We start from the raw sequence: 24,907 nt of genomic DNA, 5'->3' as shown, positions 1-24,907 counted from the left end.
GAGCTCAATCCGGCGGTGGTAGTGGTGGTGGTGTGCGGCGTGACCACCCTCACTGCGCATGCGCATACCCTCTCCACATACCTCCTCTCCACTTCCCCTCACCATTCCCCTTTCCCCTCTCCACTCACCCTCTCGCTTTCCCCTCTCCACTTTACCTCCCCACATTCCCTCTCCACTTCCCCTCTCCACTTCCCCTTTCCACTTTCCCTCTGCCATCCCCCGTTCCACTCTTCCTCTGAAACGCGGGCTTGACATGCCGAAATTTTCTCCTGCACAACGCCGCGGTGAGCTCGAGCGCATGCGCGTCCCCTCCCCTTCTCTCTCCTGTCCTACGCTGCCCCCCCCCTCTCGCCCGCCTGTCGACCGCGTTCCCCGCTCGCCCTGTGAGAATTAACGGCCAGGCTAGATGGAAGACACGACGCGCGTAGCGTCCCTCTTCGCGTTCCACGACACGAGGTCGGTAGCATGCCCAACGAACGCCAACGGAACGCGATCGTGCAAGTGCTCCGGCTTCGCATCAACTCATGGTCCCCTTTAGAGGGAGATGGCGTAATTTTTTGTAACGCCCGTATTTCAAGTGTAATCGCAAAGACTTTAGAAGATACCCATGACGTAATCATGCACCGTGCTAAGCAGGATATGCGTTCAGGGCGCGCCGAAGGGAGAAGTGCTCACTCCCGGGAACAAGTATTCGCGTCGGGTGTGTTGTCTGTGCGCCATTCGTCGCGGCAAATAGTAGTCCAGCCGAAGCTTCAGCAACGATGATACGATCAGGATGGTCAAGTTTTATTGCTCCGTCATTGTTGCCATTTGTAATGCGCAACGTCGTGCGAGTGTTGTGCCCGATCGTATGCGCTGTGGTGAAACTTCTGCGCAGCGTGTCACATCCGAGCAATTCTGTCCAATGTTGTGAAGTGTGTTCAAGAAATGCAAATCGTGAAATATATAGGAGCATGGAGCTAAGTTTTCGATTTGTGTGGTTGCGTGCATGTGCCCTGAAGTGGAGCTTGCATACAAGCCATTTTCGTGCAGGTATTCTAACCCTTTCAGACACACATTATGATTGACGTTCTATAAATGCGTGAAATTTACATAATTCTATGCCAAGGTTCCGTGGACCAAATTTAAAGCAAGTGTAAGTGTTACAATAAATTATGATGTATTTGAGAGCAGTTGTTATTGCAAAGGAAATAATTCTCATTAATGCAAAATTAGTCATGCTGTATAGCTTCGTAGACCGAGTCCAACGACCACTAAAGTTACGTGCAATAAACATTAAAGAAACAGATTTTGAAAATCCTGCTGAAATGCCCCACGAGCATCTCGTTTAACACGTCACTGCCTTCACCAGAGCTAGTGTGTAGCAAAATATTTGAAGCAGGCGTAGACAACAAGAATGCTTTATTTACCATTAGCTCAGTGTTCTTAGTCTCTTCCTTGCCCGTAGTGCGCAGTAATTGAAAAAAGTAAGCCTCTTCTCAAAAGAGGGACGCTGTGTCGCAATGGGCTAAAATACTTTCTCAACTGATTGGATGAATAAGACGATGGTTCGTCGCTCTTGTCGGTGGCAGATGTGCGGATGACCAGAAGTAGCCGAAGGAACTTTGCAATCCTGCATACCGATCACATGCCCTTGACAGTTGTTGAGGCGTTCTGGGCAAATGAGAATAGGAGAACCTTCCAAGTAGGCATAACGATTAAATCCAGCACGATGTGCATGTTTGCATGGGGAAGATGTTGCGCAGCTTTCTAAAAAAAATCCTGAGCTATTCCACTCTGTGAAAGCGGATGACCAGCGAAGCTGTGTAGCACAATGATTGATTTACTAGATTTATTCATTTGTACATTAATAATAATTCTTTTAAATTCAGCATATACTCCTTTAAAGCAATTCCACCTAGATTCGTGTGGGCAAGAAGTGCAGTGTGCTGGTTATTTATATATGTTTATTTATTTATGTACGCGGTTATTTGTTTGCTAGTTGATTTATTTGCCTTTTTCTGTTTATTTTTAGTATTTTTAGTCGACCAGAAGTGAGTAGTGCGGTTTGCCCGATTTCCGTGGAACATACCTGCTAGGGTAACTGCTAGGGTAACTCGTGACTGGGTAACCGTTTGCAGATTTACAATAAGTTCATACTTCTTATTATTGTCAGAGTTGCAGTCATGTCAACCAATTTGCCTGGTGCGTCAGCTGCCGTCTGCACTCAGTCTGGCAAGCCGCAGTCGCTTTATTCAAAATTTGAGTGTGAAGCCATTTGATGATAATTTTCTGTTGAGTATGCAAGTGTTTGTTAAGTTGCAGGTGGCTGACTTATATACAGCCTTGCTGCAAAACACTTGGAGAATGTCGATGAAGTGGATGCGCTTGAAAGACGAGGACGAAGAAGAGACGAGACACACAGTGCGCAACTTACAACTTGTTTATTGGAAAAAGGGGGTAGCGTCACTTATATACACTTAAGCACGTGACACAGGGCCTGCGCGTTACACGTTACTGAGCACTCAAAAATGCTATCTCTTTCTTAGATAATGTCAATGAAGCTATGCTGACACACGATTCTGCGCATTCTAAAATATATTTTGCTTCAACTACGAGCCTCGCCGATTGATTACGGTTGCGAGATAGGACTGTGCACTGCTCAAATTTCGGGGTGCAGGAGCACTTTTGGCAGTGAGTTGCGAGATGACCGTTGTTACCGTTCCTGACATTATTGCTGTGTTCTCTTAGACGCTCGTTTAGGCAGCGCCCAGTTTGTCCTATATATACCTTTCCACATGAAAGTGGAATGTTGTACACGACACCCTTCTGGCACTGAACGAATTTAACCCTGTGTTTAACGTCGCAGATGAGAGGCGCACTGGAACAGGGCTCTGTCAATCTGCACAGTCTTGATAATTTCTGCGGAGCGGAAAATGCTACCTCAACACCCGCCTTCTGAGCAGCTTTCTTGAGATTGTGTGATATGCGATGAATGTATGGGATGACCGCTACTTTTTTGTTCCTGTTAGACTTACCACTATTCTGTTCACAACCAGATTGCTTAACTAATCTTTTCACTAGCACCTCGGATACCGACACTAACACGTGGTCAGGGTAGCTTGACGCCTTCAGACGATTTACTTGTTCTAACAAAGATTGCTGCACACGATGAGGGCATGATTTCTTAAGTGCATTATTTAGACACATGTTGGCGATGCTTCGTTTCACGAGTTTAGAATGAGCCGATCCATAGGGTAAAATTGGAAATCCTTTTTTCCAATAAACAAGTTGTAAGTTGCGCACTGTGTGTCCCGTCTCTTCTTCGTCCTCGTCTTTCAAGCGCATCCACTTCATCGACATGCAGAACCAACTGGCCCAACTAAGTGCACTGACAAACTTGGTGAATGCTTAGACTTCAACTTTGTGTGTGCAGTCGCCATTTGCATGAGCAGACCCTATTTACACTGCCTTCCCATTGACTTGCCATGTTTCATTTTTCGGTGGACACCTGAACCATGCTGTGAAGGATGGAACACGTGTGCACATAATGGAATATAGGCCGTTTTAACTCTCCTAGGGTGCTAAATGCAATTACAGCTGCGGAGTACCTACTACGTGTCTGTAAAGCAAAATGCACTCCTGCATAGCTGCATTTTTCGATGCTGTGGCTGTTGCTGATGGTGATGAATTATAGCTAGGCGCTTTGTAATAGTGCGGCATCTCTAAACTACCCACTGGTTACACAGCTGACGAAGTGTGATGCCTGCAGCAGTTCTGTGCTTCTGCCACGCATTATTACACCTGTCATTGTGACTCCTCACCCAAAAATAAAATTTTGTAGGGCCTTTTTCCAAAGTAGTTTCAAGCATTGGCGTGGCTCTGTTGTGAAATACGTTACTGTCACACAGAACGCTTGGGCTCGATACCTGTTCAACCCCTCATGTTAAATGCGGAGCATTTCTTAGCGAACCTCAGGCACTTTGGCCGTTTCTATCTACGTATCTATCTATCTATCTATCTATCTATCTAGCCACCTACGTCTGGGCGCTTTCCTGGTCGTCTCCATAACTTGTAATATACCAAAATTGGCACAGCAGGGGATCACTGTATTACGAACACGATTCACTGGTCATGACATGAATAACGCAAAATACCTGTCGCTTACGTTATGAAACCCTTTCTCTCAGTCACGTGTGGCACATACCCGTATACCAGAGCTCATGTTATGCGGGTATGTGCCACAGATAATAGAGACTCAACCAACATAGTAACTGCGGACACACACATTGACACGCAAGGAAAGTGATAAATAATAATAACTGTTGGGGTTTTGTGTCCCAAAAACACAATATGATTATCAGACACCGTAGCGAAGGGCTCAGGAAATTTTGACTATCGGGTATTCTTCACTGTGTACCGAGATCGTACAGTACACGGACGTCTAGCATTTTGCCTCCATCGAAATGCGACCGCCAAGGCCGGGATTGAACCCGCGACATTCGTGCCAGCAGTCGAGCACCGTAACCACTACACCACCGCGGCGGACGCAAGGAAAGTTAGGAAGCTGAAGACCAAACACCCCTGGAAGACGCTCAACTACCATCTACTCGTCCACGTGGTCCGCAACGTAGACCACGTGGATTACGCATAAACCGGGCTCAATGCTTCCTGCAATAAACATGTTGAGAGAGCCAGGCTCTCACTACCGGTGACTTAAACATTGATTTATCAAGACCCGACAACGCTCGCTCCTTACAGTGCGTGACAGACGGCTTGGATGTGGGCAGGGCATCGAGAGACCTCTCTGCCACGTCCACTACAGGAGGCATCATAGATAATTTCATCGTAAGAGGCATCCCGGATTTCCACCAGCGGCACTATACCTCGCACTTCACTTCACTACACGTCAGCGCCGTGTATGTGTCCCCTTCTCGTCCCGTGTTTGGCGCTGTTTTTATTCTTCTTCTACTTTGACTCCTCACAGCCGCGATCACGAGTAGATCCGATTAACAAGTCCGGTCCAGCTGCTGGTGCTCACTGATCACGGTGATGATGACGTTGTTCAAGAACTGTCAAGAACCCCCTTCTATACATACACACGGGTTCGTGAAACGTGCGTGCGTTCTCCGTCATAATGTACAAGTATAAGCATAACAACTGTAACTGGGACTGTAACGTACGTGCAGTGCGCCTGCGCGTGCCACTTGGCTGTGTATATATCTAGGGAAACTTTCCTGAATGAAGCTTAGTTGCGAGTAACGCCTGTCCTGTGCATCTGTGTTCCTTCTTTGTCCTGTTCGGATTCGCGCTATCCAGTATTGAAGAATATATATAAGCACTACATATCAGCTTACCGCGTCTGGTGTTGGTAACAGTCATGTTGCTGTTGGCATTGTTACGCAACTGCAAACAACTGGTTACATAATACATATGCGACTCTTCACAATATGTGTGTGCGTATACCACTTCCACATTTCTCTAGCGTCATTCCGTAACGTTTCGCTCAATGTGAAAAATTACGCCACAGTCACAATCCCGCGCTTGCTTCGCATAACATCGATTCCCACGGTACGTGGGATCTGCCCAATTTTTTATTCTTTGCATCCATTGAGATTTTTTTGCTAATGGACAGCGCTGCTGACACTGACATCACATTTTCTGCATAACGTGCATCTCAACACTATGTCATGAAAAGCTTACAATATTGTTTAGTAGTACACGAAACTAGAATGCTGAGGTTCAGGTACTGAAAGCCACTCCTCTCTTAGTCTTACAAAAATTCAAACAAAACATTATTTTTTATGGTAGTTGAAAGCAGCCAGGCAACATACCCATACTCGCTGATGAGCTTCACGAGATAATCACTAATCTAGTGCAAGGCATAGTATAAGAAAGAGAAAATAGAAACCACCCATTTGTAGCACGAAGCCACGAGGAAATCCATACGGTCTCAGAAATAAAGCCTCTTAGTCGCCGAAAAATTCGTCCTGGTCCGGGGTTCGAACCCGGGACCAACGCCTTCCCGGGGCGGTCCCTCTACCAATTGAGCTAACCAGGAAGCTAGCAATTGGCAGCGCGAGGGCGAATTCATCGACAACTCGAAGCAACTGGACATATATTGAAAATCAGTTCTGCGGAATCCCGCAAGGTGGCGGAAGGGTTAAGAAAGAGAAAATAGACAACCACCCATTTGTAGCACGAAGCCACGAGAAAATCCATACGGATTTCTCAGAAATAAAGCCACTTAGTCGCCGAAAAATTCGTCCTGGTCCGGGGTTCGAACCCGGGACCAACGCCTTCCCGGGGCGGTCGCTCTACCAATTGAGCTAACCAGGAAGCTAGCAATTGGCAGCGCGAGGGCGAATTCATCGACAACTCGAAGCAACTGGACATATATTGAAAATCAGTTCTGCGGAATCCCGCAGGGTGGCGGAAGGGTTAAGAAAGAGAAAATAGACAACCACCCATTTGTAGCACGAAGCCACGAGGAAATCCATACGGTCTCAGAAATAAAGCCTCTTAGTCGCCGAAAAATTCGTCCTGGTCCGGGGTTCGAACCCGGGACCAACGCCTTCCCGGGGCGGTCGCTCTACCAATTGAGCTAACCAGGAAGCTAGCATTTGGCAGCGCGAGGGCGAATTCATCGACAACTCGAAGCAACTGGACATTTATTGAAAATCAGTTCCGCGGAATCCCGCAAGGTGGCGGAAGGGTTAAGAAAGAGAAAATAGACAACCACCCATTTGTAGCACGAAGCCACGAGAAAATCCATACGGATTTCTCAGAAATAAAGCCTCTTAGTCGCCGAAAAATTCGTCCTGCTCCGGGGTTCGAACCCGGGACCAACGCATTTCCGGGGCGGTCGCTCTACCAATTGAGCTAACCAGGAAGCTAGCAATTGGCAGCGCGAGGGCGAATTCATCGACAACTCGAAGCAACTGGACATATATTGAAAATCAGTTCTGCGGAATCCCGCAAGGTGGCGGAAGGGTTAAGAAAGAGAAAATAGACAACCACCCATTTGTAGCACGAAGTCACGAGAAAATCCATACGGATTTCTCAGAAATAAAGCCTCTTAGTCGCCGAAAAATTCGTCCTGGTCCGGGGTTCGAACCAGGGACCAACGCATTTCCGGGGCGGTCGCTCTACCAATTGAGCTAACCAGGAAGCTAGCAATTGGCAGCGCGAAGGCGAATTCATCGACTAGTTGTCGATGAATTCGCCCTCGCGCTGCCAATACATCGCATTGCTGTTCCTTTGAGCAATTCAGTTCATCAAGTACCTCCTAAGTACACGTCCACCTTGCTATTCGGCATTCTTGACATCTGTTGCGTGGTACTGCATCAAAGGTCTGCTTTTGTTGACGAAGTGGTCAAGTGTTCTTACACCACTGGCATGAGGTGCGTCATTGCCATCACACATGGAGCTTAATCTCCCGAAGACGGCCTCACTTGAATTGCTATTCAATTTTCTTGTTAAGACATATCGACACCCCTGCTTAGGAGGTACTGCGTCATCTGCACCTGAAATATTATAGTGCGTAACAAAACATGAAATGCTTCATCCAATAAGCCATCCCCTCATGATATAAGCAAACACTCTTGGACGTTCTTCATGAAACAGCTCATTTTCCAGCCTGAGCAACCGATCGTCTTGCTGTTGTGAAGTTGGTACCTAGCAGTGACATCCGCTCCAGGTTGTCATAAATGTTTAACAGTTTTATTTTCTTCATAAAGCCAGTTGTAGAGCGTGCTTCCTCGAAGGTACATGCAGCTGAGTTACTAGCTAGCTTGAAGACGCTGCAATCACTTGTGGCGAAAATACTTGTGTGGCTCGAAGCAAATTCATCTTCTCCAGATTTGACAGATAGACCCGCTTCAGAATCAAAATTTCAAGTAAGTTTTGTTGTTTTGTCCTGCGGGACCTTGTACAGCCACTGGACAAGTGTTCCAGTAATCACACCCAAGCTGTTGGTAAGGGTCTGCCCAAGGAATTAACTTCACGTATTCCTCAGAATTTGGCAAGGGTAAAAACTGAAAAATTAACTCTGTCATCCCATGGCTGCCTCACAGTTGTGGACAATCAACAACTTCTTAGCAGCTGAAATTCCGATTTGTTTGCAGAGTAGTTGTTGGTCACTATATGTACTACTATAAATCCAGTCGACTTCACTGCTGCTATGAATTCTTTAACCCAGGCAAGGAGAACCTTCCCATTCAGTTGATGTGTTGTAAAGAAAACTATCGATCCGCGAAAGAACCAGACCGACAGCCATTCATTGTTCCAACTTCTCCTACTTCTTTTGCAGTGCTCGCCTGCACGCGTATATTCATATTTTTCTTCATAATCCCGCCCCCAGTAGAGCTGCACAACTCGAGCTTATAGAATTTCTGTACAGGTCTTTTTAAAAACTTGCTTTCTTGGGCTTTCACTCGGCATGCTCGAATTATGCGATCTTGACCAGTCTAAACGTCTGTGATTCGCCCTAAGGACCACCTGTAGAAATGCCAAGCTTCTGGATCACCAAATCGCCTTGACCAGGCTGCTACTAGGAAGTGCTGGGCAAGGGTGAAGTGCCCGTAATTCTGATAGGTGCTCCTTCTATCACCGGATCCATCGGTGATCTACCAGCTTCTGACAGTATCTCAGCTTCTTGCTGTAACGTCGAGTAGCCTGAGCACTTCGAGCTTCGTAGTGGTTGTTGGTTCGCTGGGGAGAAGCCAGTCATGAATGTTTCGCGTCTGTATACGAGCAGATCAGTGGTCTTGAATTAAAAAAAACGCCAGGCCTGCACAAAAATCGCAGCACAGTCACAGCGAAAGCTGGAAGAGTGGCATTTCTAGAGCTCGTTATGAACTCGCTTGTGGCTACTAATGCAAGTACACTAGCAACCCACCCACTACGCCACAAATCATAATTTTTTGAAGTTGTAAAGCATTCACCACGACATTATTCGTCATACTGCGGAGAAGAGAGGTAGCGGCTGTAAGGCATTATGTGCACTTTGTTGATGCCGCGGTTGATGACGATGAAGAATTGTGGCTGATCCTTTTGTAATGGGTTGGAAGCTTTAAACCACCCACTAGTTACGCAATTCGCATTGTGTGACGACCGGTCGTTAGTTAACTCTACCATAATTAGTACAGCGTAGCGCACCACGACAGGGACAGAGACGAGGGTCGCACACACACAGCACTATACGAACTATGATTCACAAACAACTAGCGCGGCAACGTGCCTTAGGAAATAACTCTCCCACCACGCTTTATAACATACGTGAGAAAGAGAGAGAGAGGGAAATAACTTCATTCAGACCCTGAGGAAATAGATCATGGGAGCCTGATGGCCTTCCTTGGCAACCAATAGAAGTGCACTTGCGAGGAACCCACTACGCTATGAATCATCATAATTTTTGTGAAGTAGGGAAGCAACCACTATGCAAGTTTTCGTCATTCTACGGAGAACCATGTAGCCGCTAAAGACCTGTAAGACATTATGTGCACTTTGTTGATGCTGTAGCTGATGACGATGAAGAATTATGGCAGAGCCCTTTGTAATGGGTCGGAAGCATTCAACAACCCACTCGTTGCGCAGTTCGCGTTGTGTAACGCCTGGTTGTTATTTTAGTCTTCTACCATACTACATTACAGATATTAATGTGGTTCCTTCCCGACATGAAGCCTGTACTGGCCTGGTGTGCGACCGTTGGCGGCGCTGCGAACGGCGCCTGTATGACGTCAGAGCGGGGATTCGCGCGCTTTCGTTAGAGTGACCTAGAATAGGGGGAGTGTCCAAAGCGCCGGCTCCCGCGTGGGCCTTTTGTCGTGAACTCCCGCGCCGCGCCGCTGCTGCGCCGGACCCGTGGGCTTTCCGCGCTCGGGAAGCGCGCGGAAAGCCAGGGGCGTCTGCTACGAGCTGCAGTTTTTTGCGCCACGGTTCCACACAGGGCACTTGAAGTCTACTTAACCTTTATAATGCGGTGCGGAATGGAGCTTATCCATCTTTAAGCGTTGTGTTAGTGCTGGGACAACAGCACAATGCCAAAAATCATATGTCAAGCGGCATCAGCGTGGTCTAGTTCCGGTCACAAAGTTCGAGAACGTTGGTGCGTGTGTAAAAACGCGCAAAACGTACACGCACAAGTAAAGAACGAAAAAAAAAACCATATTCGCACGAGTAATCGGGCAATAGCATCACGCATGCACGAATTAAGAGTAATAAAAAAGTAAATTGCACGCGCAGTCAGCTGAAATACTTGCGCGCAGTGACCGCTTCACACTACGAGCTTTTTACTCATGGTCGCCACTGGTTTGCTAGCCATATGCGCACCGCTTTATTCGACAATTCATTAGCCTCTACTAGTTCTTCATTATGGACGGAGCACACCGGGAAGACGCAAGGGAAACAAAAAAAAAAGACAAAAAAGAGAGTGGAGACGGCCATACGACCGCAATGCTGTTGGCTTATTTTTGCTTCTGAGGTAGCGTACAAAAAGGCTCACCGTGCGCAAACATTTGAAAGAGAAGCAATGCCAGGTAAACTAACCTTATTCCACAAGTTTTTGCATAAAATGCGTAATATAGAAAATGCTTTACAAATATCCAGATATCATGAAACAAAGTTACAAATTCCCCCCCCCCCCCCTCTTGCTTTACAAGCTGCCTGAACCGAAAATACGATAAGAAATTGACAAAAAGAAGTGTAATATCTCAATCACTTCAGAAAATTGTTCAAATGCAGAGATCCCTTATGTACCTAGCCTGAAAAAATGCAACATGCGATAATATATATATATATATATATATATATATATATATATATATATATATATATATATATATATATATATATATATATATATATATGCATTGGATTGCTGAACGTTAGTATGGCACGTTCGCGCGAGATGCATGCATTGCTGCAAGCCGTCACCATACGAAATGAAAACAGTTTCGAACAACTCATTCTCAACTTCAGATGTTTTCACGGTTCTCGGAGGTTAGCGATCGCCCGGTTCAGAGACTAGAAAAAGATGTGGACGAGTAGTCACATAAAATACAATTGTTTCCGCGGCAGTTGAGTGCGCGCGAACAGGGCATCCGACCGCACTTTCCCGCTTTTTCCTGATGACCTCAATATAGCGTCCACGACAATTCGTGCTGAGGCTCCGGAGTACTTAAATAGCGAGTCTGCTCATCTCTTGGATAAATATAAAGAGATGATAAGGCGGGTTAAGCAAGCCTCTTTTGTCTCGCAGACGCGTGCAATCAACTGCTCTGAACTGAGAATCACATTTGTTTTCGGGCGATCGCTCGTAACATGAAGTGAGGCATACACGATGATGCACTGTTATCGTTTCACTTACTTTGATTTGTGTTTTTTTTAAGGTAGAGCCTTAGATGCCTCATCAAACACGAAAATTGACCGTCGGCATCCCGCGTAGCCAACACGAGTGATGCACAAAATCATCCCGCGATGACGTCGACAGAACTTGTGACGTCACTATGACGTCATTCAACGTGACGTCATATGATGACGCCACCACGTGACATGGTCGCTTTGCATTGCCTCCGTGATTGGGGGGCGATCACGGAGGTAATGTAAAAGCAGGTGAGGTGCAGAAAGCTTGCAATGCCTTCGATCCTGTCGGCAGTCCGAAACCACGGTATGTGCAGAAAGCTTTCGTATAGGGGCGAGGGAGGTTCAATGCATCGACTGACGAAAAAGATGGCTTTCGTTTCGAGTCGTCTCAGGCGAATGCATAAGGGACCATGTTTTTTTCATGTAATTCTTTCGTATACATTTTACCTATGCGGTCAGTTCTTCAAATTGTATGTGCAAGTCTTACGTGTTGAGATCGATATTGGTGACCACAGCGTTTTTATCACCTGACGGAAACAAATAGTCAGACCACACGTACATCGTCAGAATTATTTCTGGCTACAGAAAGCGGATTTGCGCGCCACACACCATATTATTATCGTTAGTCGTTACGCAAACGGCAAGCATGTCAGGTTAGTGATGCCATGATTTATCGGTCGTGTTGGGCATACGTACATTCTGCCCCTCCATGCCAATTTTAGTGTATACCAAGTGAACGAGACTCGAGTTACGCGAGTAATTTTTTTACTTTTGATACCGCGGCCACGCCGACTGACACATTCGGCTTCGCATAAAATGGCTTGAAACAGCAGAGCGCCGGAGGCAGGCTTGTAAAACAAATCGAATGCACGAAATAAAAGATAGGATATGAAGGGTGCAAACTCGTTAGCATGCATGCGCTAGTTACTACGTGCCTATGTGCTACGTTCTCCTGGTTATCTCCAGTTTATTCTCTCCTGTAGCAAGTTTACGTTCGTCATTCCACACGAAAGTAAGTTAAGCGCCTTTTCTCACGATGAAGTGCGCGCAGGATGCGTTCCTCAAACAGCCACGGAAGTGTGGACCAATGCGGTGATAAACCAGCTGAAAGGATATATACAAAATCCCCGTTTCCCAACACACAAACTAACAAACGCGTTCTCTGTGTGATGAGTCGCTGCAGTATTGTGTTACAGTGACGCAGTATTAAATATTGCCCAAATCTCCGCAATTTTAGCTAACAGCGGCCAAAATACCACGCGCGCAGCAGACGCTCGCCGCTTTGACGCGGCTTCCGCCGCGGAGAAAGCCCACGGGTCCGGCATGGCAATGCCGCGGCGCGGAAGTTCACCGCAAAAGGTCCTCGCTCCTCCCATGTATTCGCGCGGCGCTTTGGACACTCCCCCTATTCTAGGTCACTCTACTTTCGTCTGCTACGTAGGCCCAGCGCCGTGTTGAAACCACCGTTGCGGTATATCTCAACAAAAAAGCAGTTCATTTGGTTATGATGCGTATGGTGGCTACTGACGCTGTTCGAACAACCGTGGGACTGCTTTTAACGTTAATTTAGAACTACAGCTCTTTGTTTCTTAGAACTGCGGCCGTTTGTCTCCGCGGCGAGTGCTGCACAATGGTGAAGTACTGCTCTGTGCCTCAGTGTACTTCGTCCGCTCGTAAAAAAGGCGTTAGCTTACACAACTACACTAAGGACTCGAGGCTGAAGAAGGAGTGGATCGTCAAGCTCAGAATGGGAATGCGCCCACGCCTCCATCGACCGTGTGCAGCAAGCACTTCGCGGACAGTGACTTCTGCTACGCTTGTGACCGTGTTTAAGCGCCTCGCCAATACTTAAGGCGTTTATTGCACGCAGGCTATAAGCATAGGCGACTTACACCAGCTGCGGTGCCGTCCCACAACCTGCCGCGAAGGCCCCTAGACAAGGAGCCGACGACGCGGCCTGCGAATCGCCTCGCACATAAGCGCGCCTACTGAGCTCAGCTGAGCGGAGCAGGATATCTGAGACTACGGCTGCATTTGGATGGTGTACCTACATATTTTACTTATGAAGGCAAGCGCGCGCCTAGCGGACTGCTTATCATAAAGTCATAAGCGAAACCTGTTGCCGCTGTTTAGTGCACATTCTCTAAAAGTTTTCACCTGAGGCAGACACTATTTTAAAAGCGGAGCTATTTAAGCTTTCGTTAGGCTGCGTGGCCTGAAACTGGACCCAGCTTGCCTTTGCCACGTTAATCTCTGTGGCCCTGTGCGTGGTATAATCAGCGATTAACTATTTGTTATATTCTAATACACATGCGACGGCTCTGTGCGGTATTAATATGAACTACGACGTAATATCGTTCTCACTGAAGCAACATTACGGGACAAATTGCGATCATGGGCATCGGCAGGGGGTGAGAAAGAGAATAAGACGTTTATTTCATGTTCTTGAGAAGATCGGTGAGTGGGATCCTTAGTCCGGGATCCCATTGGCGCGGGCCGCTGTCCTCGTACGTTTCACGAGGGCCTCTTGGGACTTCGGATCCGAGCTGGACAGAGCTGCCTCCCAACCTTTTATGTTTAGTTGTGTCCTGGGTTGCATGGGTGGATTGTGCGGACATTCCCATACCATGTGGTACAGGGTGGCTGTTTTGTTGTCGTAGAACCTGCACTGTGGTTTGTGTGCGTCGGGATCTATCTTAGATAGTACGTATGGATGAACAACAAGGCGGCACTTGCGCACTTGTTTGCAGGACGAGAGCTGCGTCGGTGATGCGATCTCCGTTGACGGCCTCGACCGCGCATTCAACAACGTGGCCTGCGTCGTACAGCACGCTTACTGAAACGGCACGCTTACTGAAATATCGAAATAAACACCCAAACTAATTAGTATCGTAAGGCGGAAACAAGATAAGGAACGAGAACACTCACACATAGTTTCACTTTCTTACCAGCAATGCGGTCGGTGACATCGGCGCACTCGTCGGCCATCCGGGGGATTTCTTGACCCTTTCGATTCGGCCGCAACTAAAACAAGTTCAAGATTACATTCGAAAACATTCCTTGCCGGCGTTAGTTGACCGTCGCGAGGCTGTTCCTTTGAAAAAAGATAGTTGATCCCTCCATCATAGGAATCGGAATAACAAGAAAGTAAAGCGTGCCCTTACAGAAGTAACTGAATGTTTACTATAAATTGACATAAGAGAGTCTGCACAATATATATTGATGTGTGGCAGCTATAGCACCGTTTAACATGGATGCACCGACTTTGATGATTGGTAGTACATCTCCATCCCGACGACTAACGTCCATGTTAAATGACTAAACAAACCCTTGTGGTAGCTGTAGTAGTTAACGGTGAAAGCGTAATCAGAGAACGAGGTGTGATAGCTAGAAGAGCGTCGCATATTCGACGCAGAGCTTGGTCGCCATCCCGCGGCATGTTAAAATGTGATTGAACACCCACGGCCGGACTAGAGGGAAACGCAAAGCGCGTCGTGCCGCCCGGTAGACCGGCCGCGATTTTTAAATGCGAAGCATTTTTTTTCTCGGGGCGAGCGCGTGAGCGGGGAACGCGGTGTTAAAGCCAGGTGAGGCAGGCCCGCGTCGCAGAGCTATCTTTGGTTTGATTAGCGTGATGCTATGAGCGAGGCCGATGCTTTTACAACGCTTGGGGTAAGGTCGCCATCTCGCGGTGTGTTAAGGCATCGACAAAATTGAACTTCTATTGAAAATGCGCCGAATGGAACGGACGTGTAACACGTTGCAGGCGCTAGTCGCGGAGGCCACAGTAATGACGAATTACTTTACTTTACCGCTCCCAGAGGGCAACACCACCCCGCCAACCGGGACAGTGGTAAATATAAAAGGCGCGTTTGTAAACCATCTAGAGTCTGTGAACGTGGCGCAGTGGATAGCGTGCTCGGCATCTGTTGTTGCGGACCGAGCGATCGTGGGTTCGATGCCCGTTGACGGAAGTTTTTTCTTTGCCATCTCATCGTGTAAATTTTTTCGACGTCATTTCCGTGACGGAAATACGTCACTGAAGCCTTGGTGGACCCCGGCATAAAACACTTTCGTGTTAAAAAGTTCCCGCCTGAAGCAGACAATCCGCATACAAGAGCAGCGGCTGCTGCAGCGCGTTTTAGAGCGGAGTCCCCGCTCTGACGTCACACGCGAGAGGGCGCCACTCCAAGATCTCGAGGCCAATAGGGTCTTTTTACAAGCACCGGCATGGCTCGGAGGTAGAATGCCGGGCTCCCACGCAGAAGGCCCAGGTTCGAACTTCTTTCAATCCTGGTTGTTTTTTTTATTTCGTTTTAAATGCGAAGCGTTTCTTAGCGAACTTCGTTTCTTAGCGAACTTTGAGCGTATCTTTCTATCTATCTATCTAGCCACCTACGACTTCGGGCACTCCTGGCCGTTTCGTTAATCGGATGTATACCAAAATTGGTGTAGCGTAACATGACCGTATGACGAACATAAGTGACAGGTCATAACATGAAAATCGTGACACGCATGTCATGAACAACATGATTTACATTCCGCGGCCTTGGGGCTCTTGCGGCCGTTCCGTTAATTTCATATGTCCAAAAATTGGTATGGCGTGACAAAAGTTCACGACGAACATAATGGGAGGTCCTAACGTGCAAATCATGACACGCATGTCATGTGCAGCATGATTTACCTGAGATGGTCTCGGGGCGCTAGCGCCCGTTTAAATGAACGAATATATACGAAAACTGGTATGGCGAGACATTTCTGTATGACGAACATAACTGACACGTGGTAACATAAAAGTCATGATATGCATCTCATGTACGACATGATTTACATGCCACGCTCATGGCGCACTCGTGGCCGTTTCACTAAATTGATATAGACGAAAATTGGTATTGCGCGACGCGAATGTACGAGGAACGTAAGTGAGAGGCGGTAGCATGAAAATCATGACATGTATGACATGTACGGCATGATTTACATGCCACGCTCATGGCGCACTCGTGGCCGTTTTGCTAGATTGATATACACCAAAATTGGTATTACGCGATGTCACTGTGTGAGGAACATAAATAACAGTTGGTAACATGAAAACCATGACATGCATGTCATGATTTAGATGCCACGCTCATGGTGCATTCGCCGCCGTTTCGCTAGCATTATATACACCAAAATTGGTATTGCGCGATGTGACTGTGTGAAGAACATGAATATCAGGTGGTAACATGAAAACCATGACAGCCATGTTATGTATGTTATGATTTACATGCCACGCTCATGGTACGCTCGCGGCCTTTTTCGCTCGCTTAATGAGCACCAAAATTTGTATTCCGCGATGTGACTGTGTGACAACCACAAGTTCCAGGTGCCATAAGTGCCTCTCACGACACACTGGTGGAGGAGCTGTGTACTGCGACGTCCTATGCAGCAACGAGACGACTTAGAACTGCAGCCACTGATCGAATGCCTTGAGCGACGTCGCCCACAACCCCCACGTCAGTTTGCGCGTGACTTGTCATCTTTCTGTTTACGCAACGATGTCCTCTACAAGCGCAACTTTAATCCTACGAAAACTGTTTACCTCCAAGTCGTTCCTGCTGCTCTCCGCGACGACATTTTGCGTGCATGACACGACGAACCATCGTCCGGGCATCTTGGCTTCGCGCATGCTATGGCGAGAATCAAGCACAAATACTACTGGCGGAAACTTACAAAAACCGTCAGGGAGTACGCCAAGACCTGCACAGCTTGCCAACGCCGCAAAAATCCACCGATGAAACCAGGTGGTCTGCTTCAGCCTGTACGACCCCCTCACGCACCTTTTGCACAGGTCGCGATGGATTTACTCAGCCCGTTTCCGAAATCTTCGGCTGATAACCGCTGGATTCTTGTCGCCACCGGCTACTTGACTAGATACTGCGAAACTCAAGCCGTTCAGCGAGCAACTGCTTCCGATGTGGCTGTTATTTTTTTTGTCAAAAACATCGTTCTCCGCCACGGTGCACCCGCTGTTGTCATCACAGATCGTGGTACTGCATTTACGGCACAGTTGCTCCGAGATATCCTGCGGCTGAATGGTACGACACACCGAACAGCAACTGCGTACCACCCGCAGACCAACGGGTTAACCGAACGCCTTAACAAAACAATTGCAGATATGCTTTCGATGTATGTCGCCAAGGACCAAAAGAACTAGGACGAAATCCTCCCATATGTCACATTTGCCTACAACACTGCTCTTCAGGAAACCACAAGCTTTGCCCCTTTTAGTCTGGTTTACAGCCGCGACGTCACCACGATGCTTGACATCATGCTACAACCAACTCCGCCGGACGCGACTACCCCGGATACGGACGTATTTGTTCAGCGCGCCGAAGAAGCGCGGAAGCTAGCTCGCTTACGCATTTTGTCGCGGCAATATCAAGATGCTCGCCGGTACAACACCCATCACAGAACTGTAACATACGAGCCTGGTGACCTAGTCTGGGTTTGGACCCCTATACATCAACGAGGGCGCTCCGAGAAATGGTTAAGCCGGTATTTTGGACCCTACAGAGTTCTTCATCGCCTCAGTGAATTAAACTACTAAGTTGTACCAGCACACATCGCACCAGTCCCGTAGACTACGCTCCTCGGATGTTGTTCATGTCTCCAGGATGAAGCTGTACCACTCTCGTTGACTGTAAGTCACGAACTTTGTGGTGCCGAGCCTGCCTTCAGAACATTTCTTTTCTATCTATTCTATCTCGCCCTTGTGCGGTGCAGCAGACACAAACATTTTTTTGGGCTAAGCCTTCACTGTTATTCAGAGCGTTGGCATCAATACGATGTCTCTCTGTCTTTTTGTTTGTGGGGAGAGGTTAATGGCAGGCGCTAGTGGTGGCGGAAGAAGAGAGCGAAGAAGTTCGTGGCTGTTGTGGCCGAAAGTAAACAGGCGTTCGCTTCGAGTTCCTTGTTTGTCGTTTCCTCTCGCGACAATATAACCAAACTTGGTATTGCGCGATGTGACTATATGACGAACATAAATGACAGGTCCTAACATGCGAATCACGTTATATGCATGTCATGTACGGTATGATTTACATGACACTGTCATAGTGCGCTTCCGGCCGTTGTGTTAACTCGATATATATCAAAAAGTGTATGGCATGCCACGAGTGCGTAATGAACATACATGACAGGTCATGCATTGTATATACCAGAATATACGTTTCATAAGTATGGTATATATCAGATTGCGCATGCATGCGTGCATGGCAAACATGCGATATATGGTGAACTAGGTGCCATGGCATGAATGATTTCATTTGGCTCAAAGACAAACAAGCAAACAAGGCGATGTGTGCAGCTCTTTGCCGGCTACTTCGCATTACATCGAGTCCCATAGTGCGTGGGATCTGCCGGATTTTTTTTTCTTATTTCGCGCAATAGTGGTTACGGACATCGGCGGCGGAGGCGGCGGCTGACAAATACGGCGCCGAAAACGGCCCTTGTAGTGATGTCATAACAGCTTTAGCTGTAAAACAACTTCTTCCGCCAACAGTACAGCCTCAGTTTATACACTTTCGAGTTTGCACTTTCCCAGCACCTTGCGTAATGATGACTTGAGTGATCGCAAGAGTCTCTTCCACCGACCATCCCAGCAAGGCGCACCAAATTAAGACGTTCTGAATGTCCTGGAAATCTTGATGCTGTCGATGAGTCTCTCTATGATGTGGAAATCGCTCGATCTTGATTCATAGGAATATCCTTAGGCACCACATCAGCGTGACCTAACTCTAAATATTGCCGGATGACTGTCACATCGCTTAAACAATCCTTCCTTCGTCGATAACCGTCATGTTAGTGTTTGTAAACTTGAGAGCAAGGTTTCCCAGTTGCTTCCTAGTAGTAGTTTCTCATCTTCCTTCCAAGGCAACGCCATCGCGTATCTGTCGATTTTCTTGCTAATAGTTCCTTGGAAGTGCGCAGTGAACTTGTGTAAGGGTGATTCACCAGAATCTGTGATACCCGCTGCTTTAAGTTGCCGGAACGACGGGAGAATCTGCGAGATTGTTTGATTGTCGCTGATCGTTTCGATTCGCAGAACACAGACCACGAGGTATGTGTTGCAGTCAAGAGGCACCTTGACGACTGGGTCCTTGTAGTGTCCATCCAAACGCCGTGTGGACTGCGACCAATCCTGGAATTTCTGTGCTCTTGACTACATCTCCAGTAGTAATTTTCCGAAGGTGGTCAGCTCCAATCAACAAGGTGATGCTGGTCTCTGTCTCCTCTTCAAGAAAATTCTTTTCGTCGGCAGTAACTTTGCCTTCGAGACGCAACTTCTGCATGAGGTGTCTATCAGCTGTCGGCAAAGGAATGCCATGCCATATAACTGGGACGGCGATTGCCTGAGCGATGTGGATGTCGGTAGAGTACTGGCTGCGCAGGGGAACTTGAACAATTTTTTGTTTTTGCACAGAAGTTGGTGATGTGCTGCCAAACGTTTTGAATGCAACCCATGTCTCTCCGAGTACCCGCAAATTCAGTTTCACAGCGAGATATTAAGTGACGAAATATGCTGACTACCTCCATCGAGTATCGCTCGGACGTATCTTGATCTGCCGTTTTTTTATGACAAAGGCGCGAAAGGTCTGCAGGTACACTTCGCTGTAATTTCTCTCGCAATCGTTTGAAGAATCTTTTTTGGAGAGCATAATCGTATGTGATGAGACCATTCCGACTGCTCTACCGGAAGCGTCCACTGGTCGAGAAGTGTTCGCTGTCATGGCCTTCCTTTAGTGAGGGTCACAGATACCTGATGCGTGCCTTCCGTTACAACTTGAACAGGTGAGTCTGACTTGGCAAAACTTCTTTACAGACTAGTTGGTTCATACTTGTAAACTCAACTTGCTGCGCAACCAGCAGGAATGAAGGAGGGAGACAGGAAAGAGCGCAGGTCACAGTTTCGCCGCAAGGGCGAAGCAATGAATGCGATAGCAAGAAACTAATGCTATACGAAGTGAGGCTCGCCAATGGATACTCTCAGTTTGAACAGCGCTCCTGTTGCAAAGGCGGCCGAAGCAGCGAAGGAAACTAGCATGCTTCAAGTGTCGAGCTGTGACACTCGATAGTTCGCGCTCATCGCCTGTTTGTTCGTTCAGCGGCGTCCCTTGAGCTCGAGTGACTTTCGTACGCTCCGTAACATGAGCGTGGACACCACCGTGAAAGCTTGAAACAACCCTCTTCCCCTCACCACCAGAAAACCGCGCGAGCAGACAGCGGAAGGGCAAGGTTCTCCCTGCGCAATATAAGAAGAAGCGAGCGAGCTCGCCGACGACTTTTAAATGCGGCCGTCGTGCTCCTAGCGCCATCTCGCTGGTAATGAAGAAACGCTTATAAGCGCCGGCCGTCTCTGAGTCCGTCCAGCGGTAAAGGGTGTGTATATAACGCTCGCCGTTAGCTATGTGGAGGATCTGCGTTCTTGGCGCAGCGGTTAGCGCCACTCGCTGCGGAGCAAGAGGTCCCTGGTTCGATTCCGCGCTTCGGAAGCATTTTTCTGAAATATTTTTCTTTGGGGCTTTTATATATATATATACATACTTATACATATACGGTGCATGACGGCGACGGCGACGGCAAAATTCAGCCGAGACTGTCCATATAATTGCTATCGCAATAAAAGAAAGATTGGCGTCGCAGGCTCATGTTCCGTGCTCCTTCGATCGACAGCGGAAACACACGCTCCAGGTGTATGATGCACTGGGCAGTACAGAAAAGGTGCTGCTGCCTCGAGCTCTCTGATGACTGAGGGTGTGGTCAACGCCAGGTCGTTGCTAGAATGGCTTACGCTGCTCCCGGCTTTGCAACTCGATGCGTATGAACATGAGCAGCTCTTGTAAAGGCTCGCTCGCACCGGCGACTAGCAACGGTCGCGCGACCGTTTGCGACTGGCGGTCAAAAAGCGACTGAAAGCGACCGATGTTCAAACCTGCGTGCGACCTATATGCATCGCCATATAGAATTCACGTCTGCTCGTATACAGCTTGCATTGCCGTTGCCCCGTAAAATAGGCTGATGTTCTGTTTCTGCACATCTGATTGGTTCAGAAGTTTGCGACTGCAGTCACGCGACTGAAAAGTCGAGCAGCCACCGATTGAGCCAAAGCAGTCGCTTTGCGACCAAAACGGCCATTTGCGACCGTTTGCGACCACTCGCTTTGCGACTTAGTCGCGCGACGGTTGCTAGTCGCCGGTGTGAACGAGCCTTAACTCCGATTCTGACGTTGAAGCTGCCAGTGCGGGATCTGAGGCATTCGTGTCAGACCCATGTTGTCCTAAAGCCTGGCTTTGCTCTGCACGTGCATATGACAAAACGACCTCGTATGGCAAAAACTCTCGTAGAATGTCAATCAACGTCGCAGAGAAAGTTACCGTTGGTATATTTAGTGCATTCACACATCGAATGTACCGCTGCACAGCATCATGAAGTTGCCTGAGGCCTCGGACGTCGCTTCCTGATTTTACATTAGGGAGACTGCGAAGCGGTGGTGTTGTACTACTGTTCTCCAATCTCCGAAATGTTGTTTGAGTGTATCTGGGGCCTCTGCGTGACAACCTTTGGATGTGAGGAACCCAGAAATCACGACTGCCGCTTCACCCGCAAAGTTGTGCCGTAGGTAGAAAAACATTATCGTAGTCGATAAGGTGTGTTAATATAAAACGTCTGCTTGAACTCTTCGCAGAAAGCTGACCACTCGTGAATATCGCCTCTAAATGTTGACAAGTCAAGGTTCGGCAGCTTTGGGCCAATTCTGGTGAGAGTGTCAGGAGCTGTCGGGGTTGAATTTTGTGCAGCAGCCGCCGCTGTACCATCCACGTTTCCCAAAAACAGCGATTTTGTAGCGAATCTCTGCAAGCATGCTGATGAATGGGTACAACATGATTATGAGTGCAAAACAGCGCAGCCGACAGTAGGGGACTGAAGAGGACACAGAGCGCTGAGCTTCCAACAATTTATTTCTTTTGAATGCCTTCGCTTTTATACAGTTACACACTGTTACACCGCGCAAGGCTGCTGTAACAGTGTGTAACTGTATAAAAGCGAAGGAATTAAAAAAAATAAACTGTTGGATGTTCAGCGCTCTGTGTCCTCTCCTGTCCCCTCCTGTCGGCTGCGCTGTTTTGCACTCATAATCCTGATGAATTGGTCGTCGTACTCTGAAAATGTTAGTCTGCTTCGAGCTCATCATCGGCGAGGTGCCCTTCGACTGAATAATAAAGCTTCGAGAGCTGGCTGTTGCTAGCCGACATATGATCATAAATGCCTGTCAGCTTGGCCTCGTCCACAGCAGGATATGTCAGTAGCGACCGTGCTTCCTGTTCATATTCTTATTCATATTCATATTCAGCTTCATATTCTGCGCTCGTCGAGCTGAGCGCTTGCTCTTGAGGCGATCCATCCAATCAGATGTCGAGGTCTGGGGTCCACGCCGATCACAAACGATCCGCTGTCAGTTCTAGCCACCCACAGTGCGACACGGTCGAGTAGAAGGTCCCCTTGAGTCGTGCGATGAGAGAAACGTCTCCGCACAGTGGTTTTCGCACTAAAATGTAAAGAAAACTAGCGATCCACGAGAGAACCAGACCGAGTGCCGTTCAGTGTTCCAACTTTCTCTCCTTCTTCTTTTGCAGTGCTCCCCTGCACGCATTTATTACTCCATCTTTTTCTACATGTGCAAAATAATACGAGAAAAGTATTGTTCGTGTGCTCGTCCCAACTTAAAGATCAGAAGAGTGGGAGCTTGTGCATGTTGGTAGGAAATAATGAAGGTTAAAACGGCGATATTTGTGGGTGTTACCTTCATCAGTCCTTGTCTGTTGTGCTGTTTTTACATTCATCCTGAATATCAGCACAAAATACTGTATTCAGGATCCACCGTTGCGTCTGTCTTTTAATCTAATAAAGACGTCCGCCTTTTGGTCTTATGACCACTCCAGCTTTATTGCAGCCTCATCAGCCTCAATAAAACTTGTAACTGGGCGACTTGGTTCATACTTGAAGGTAAAAAACTGGTAAGCGCAAATAAACAAGACAGGGACACCGGAAGAATGAACATGGACAGGCGCTGCTTTCAACTAACGACGGCTGGGCTTTGCCCCGGAATCTCCTCTGGTGAGATAAAACCCGGCGGTTGCGGAAAGAAGCACGCTTCGGCGTATACAAGATGTGCGACTGGCGTCGTGTACGGCATACCGCTGTCTTGTGGGAAATCTTACGTGGGCCAAACCGGGCGCTGCGTGAACGACCGTGCAACGGAACATGAGCTCTCAATTAGGAATAATGGGAACGCGCATTTACCTGCGCATTGCCAGGCTTGCATGTGTGCACCGGTTTTCACGAACATTAAGATATTAGGCAGGAGTAAAGATACTACTGCCCGTGAACTGATGGAGGCGTTCCATATATCTGTAAGAGGGAATGCATGTGTTAGCGACACGTCCGTATCATTGTTTTATAGTGAACGCGCTTTTTTGCGTGCTTTTAAATGTTTTGTAACTGGTTAGATTTGTGACCATGTATGTGACCACGTGCTCAGGATCATCCCTGGCTCATCAGCTTCTAGTGATGTTGTTTTGCTTGCTGCTCAACACTGATGACCATGAGCAGCATGGGCGATGCTAAGTCCCAAATGATGCAGTCTATTATTCTTCAGGGTAGCTTCGGCGCTCATTTCATGACTTGGAATCTGATGAAAAATGAGAGCTGCCTTCTTTTCTCCTTTGTGGGAACCCCCAACGATATTCTGTATCAAGCCCTAATTATTGTCTTCATTGAAGGCGGTCAGATTTCTTTTATTGCTGCGTGCTGAGCAATGTTGCGCAGCTTGGGAGGTAGCAGGAAATTTGGGCATGCAGTCTTGCTAACAATGAAAGAACTCACTCATTGTCGACTCACTGACTGCTGGTCGCCTGTGTGGAAACACTTCTAGTGCACTCATTAGTGTAGTTTTGTGCGCTTAAAATGTCATACGATGACTCTCCTTCGTTGGATTTTCTTTGATTTGGTTGAGAACGCAATGGTAGATTCTTAGCAGTTGCTGCCTTGCGAGGCTTCTGTTGAGATAGGCGCTAGGCAAGAAGCATGATCTTCGAAGACTGTCGGCATGGCACCACAACAGTTGTCTTATATTGCCACGCGCGCTTCTTTTTGTCATTTTTATCTAGCTAGTTCGTTGCACTCGTAGCCGCCGCCTTGCGCAAGCCGCGTCCTGATGTCTGGGAACCTTCCAGATTATCTTAGAATGTTTTTATAGGCTTCAGTGCGCAAACGCGAACAGTTAAGATTCTTCTCGAGGAAACGCGGCCACCAGTGATAAGGATCGAATATTCGATGCCGCATGTATAAATGCCGACGTGCCTTACCGCAGGGCAGTTTTATCGACGGCCGACGCTGTTCTCTGCTATGAGTGTGCAGTGTGTGTTGCTGTAGTTTGACTTTCCTTTTCCCGGCCACAAGTACGGGCAAATAAAGAGTTTCGTCTTGGACACGCCGAGTGCTACCTTCGTCGACGTCACGACCCCGT

The 24,907-nt window shown here is 47.7% G+C and overlaps 3 non-coding genes across 3 annotated transcripts; all 3 read right to left on the bottom strand.

Annotated features, from left to right (window-relative positions):
* Window positions 1–5,966: 5,966 nt before the first annotated feature.
* Trnap-ggg (transfer RNA proline (anticodon GGG)) lies at window positions 5,967–6,040 on the bottom strand. The gene has a single exon. It is a non-coding gene; the product is annotated as a tRNA-Pro (tRNA).
* Window positions 6,041–6,244: 204 nt separating this feature from the next.
* On the bottom strand, window positions 6,245–6,318 carry Trnap-ggg (transfer RNA proline (anticodon GGG)). The gene has a single exon. It is a non-coding gene; the product is annotated as a tRNA-Pro (tRNA).
* A 201-nt stretch (window positions 6,319–6,519) lies between these two features.
* Trnap-ggg (transfer RNA proline (anticodon GGG)) lies at window positions 6,520–6,593 on the bottom strand. Its single transcript has one exon. It is a non-coding gene; the product is annotated as a tRNA-Pro (tRNA).
* Between the last annotated feature and the right edge of the window lie 18,314 nt (window positions 6,594–24,907).

Source organism: Rhipicephalus sanguineus, chromosome 1 (assembly GCF_013339695.2).
Source record: "Rhipicephalus sanguineus isolate Rsan-2018 chromosome 1, BIME_Rsan_1.4, whole genome shotgun sequence".
In the NCBI taxonomy this organism is placed as follows: Eukaryota; Metazoa; Arthropoda; class Arachnida; order Ixodida; family Ixodidae; genus Rhipicephalus; species Rhipicephalus sanguineus.
The sequence above is the reverse complement of the archived record's forward strand: the minus strand, read 5'-3'. Positions and strand labels throughout refer to the sequence as shown.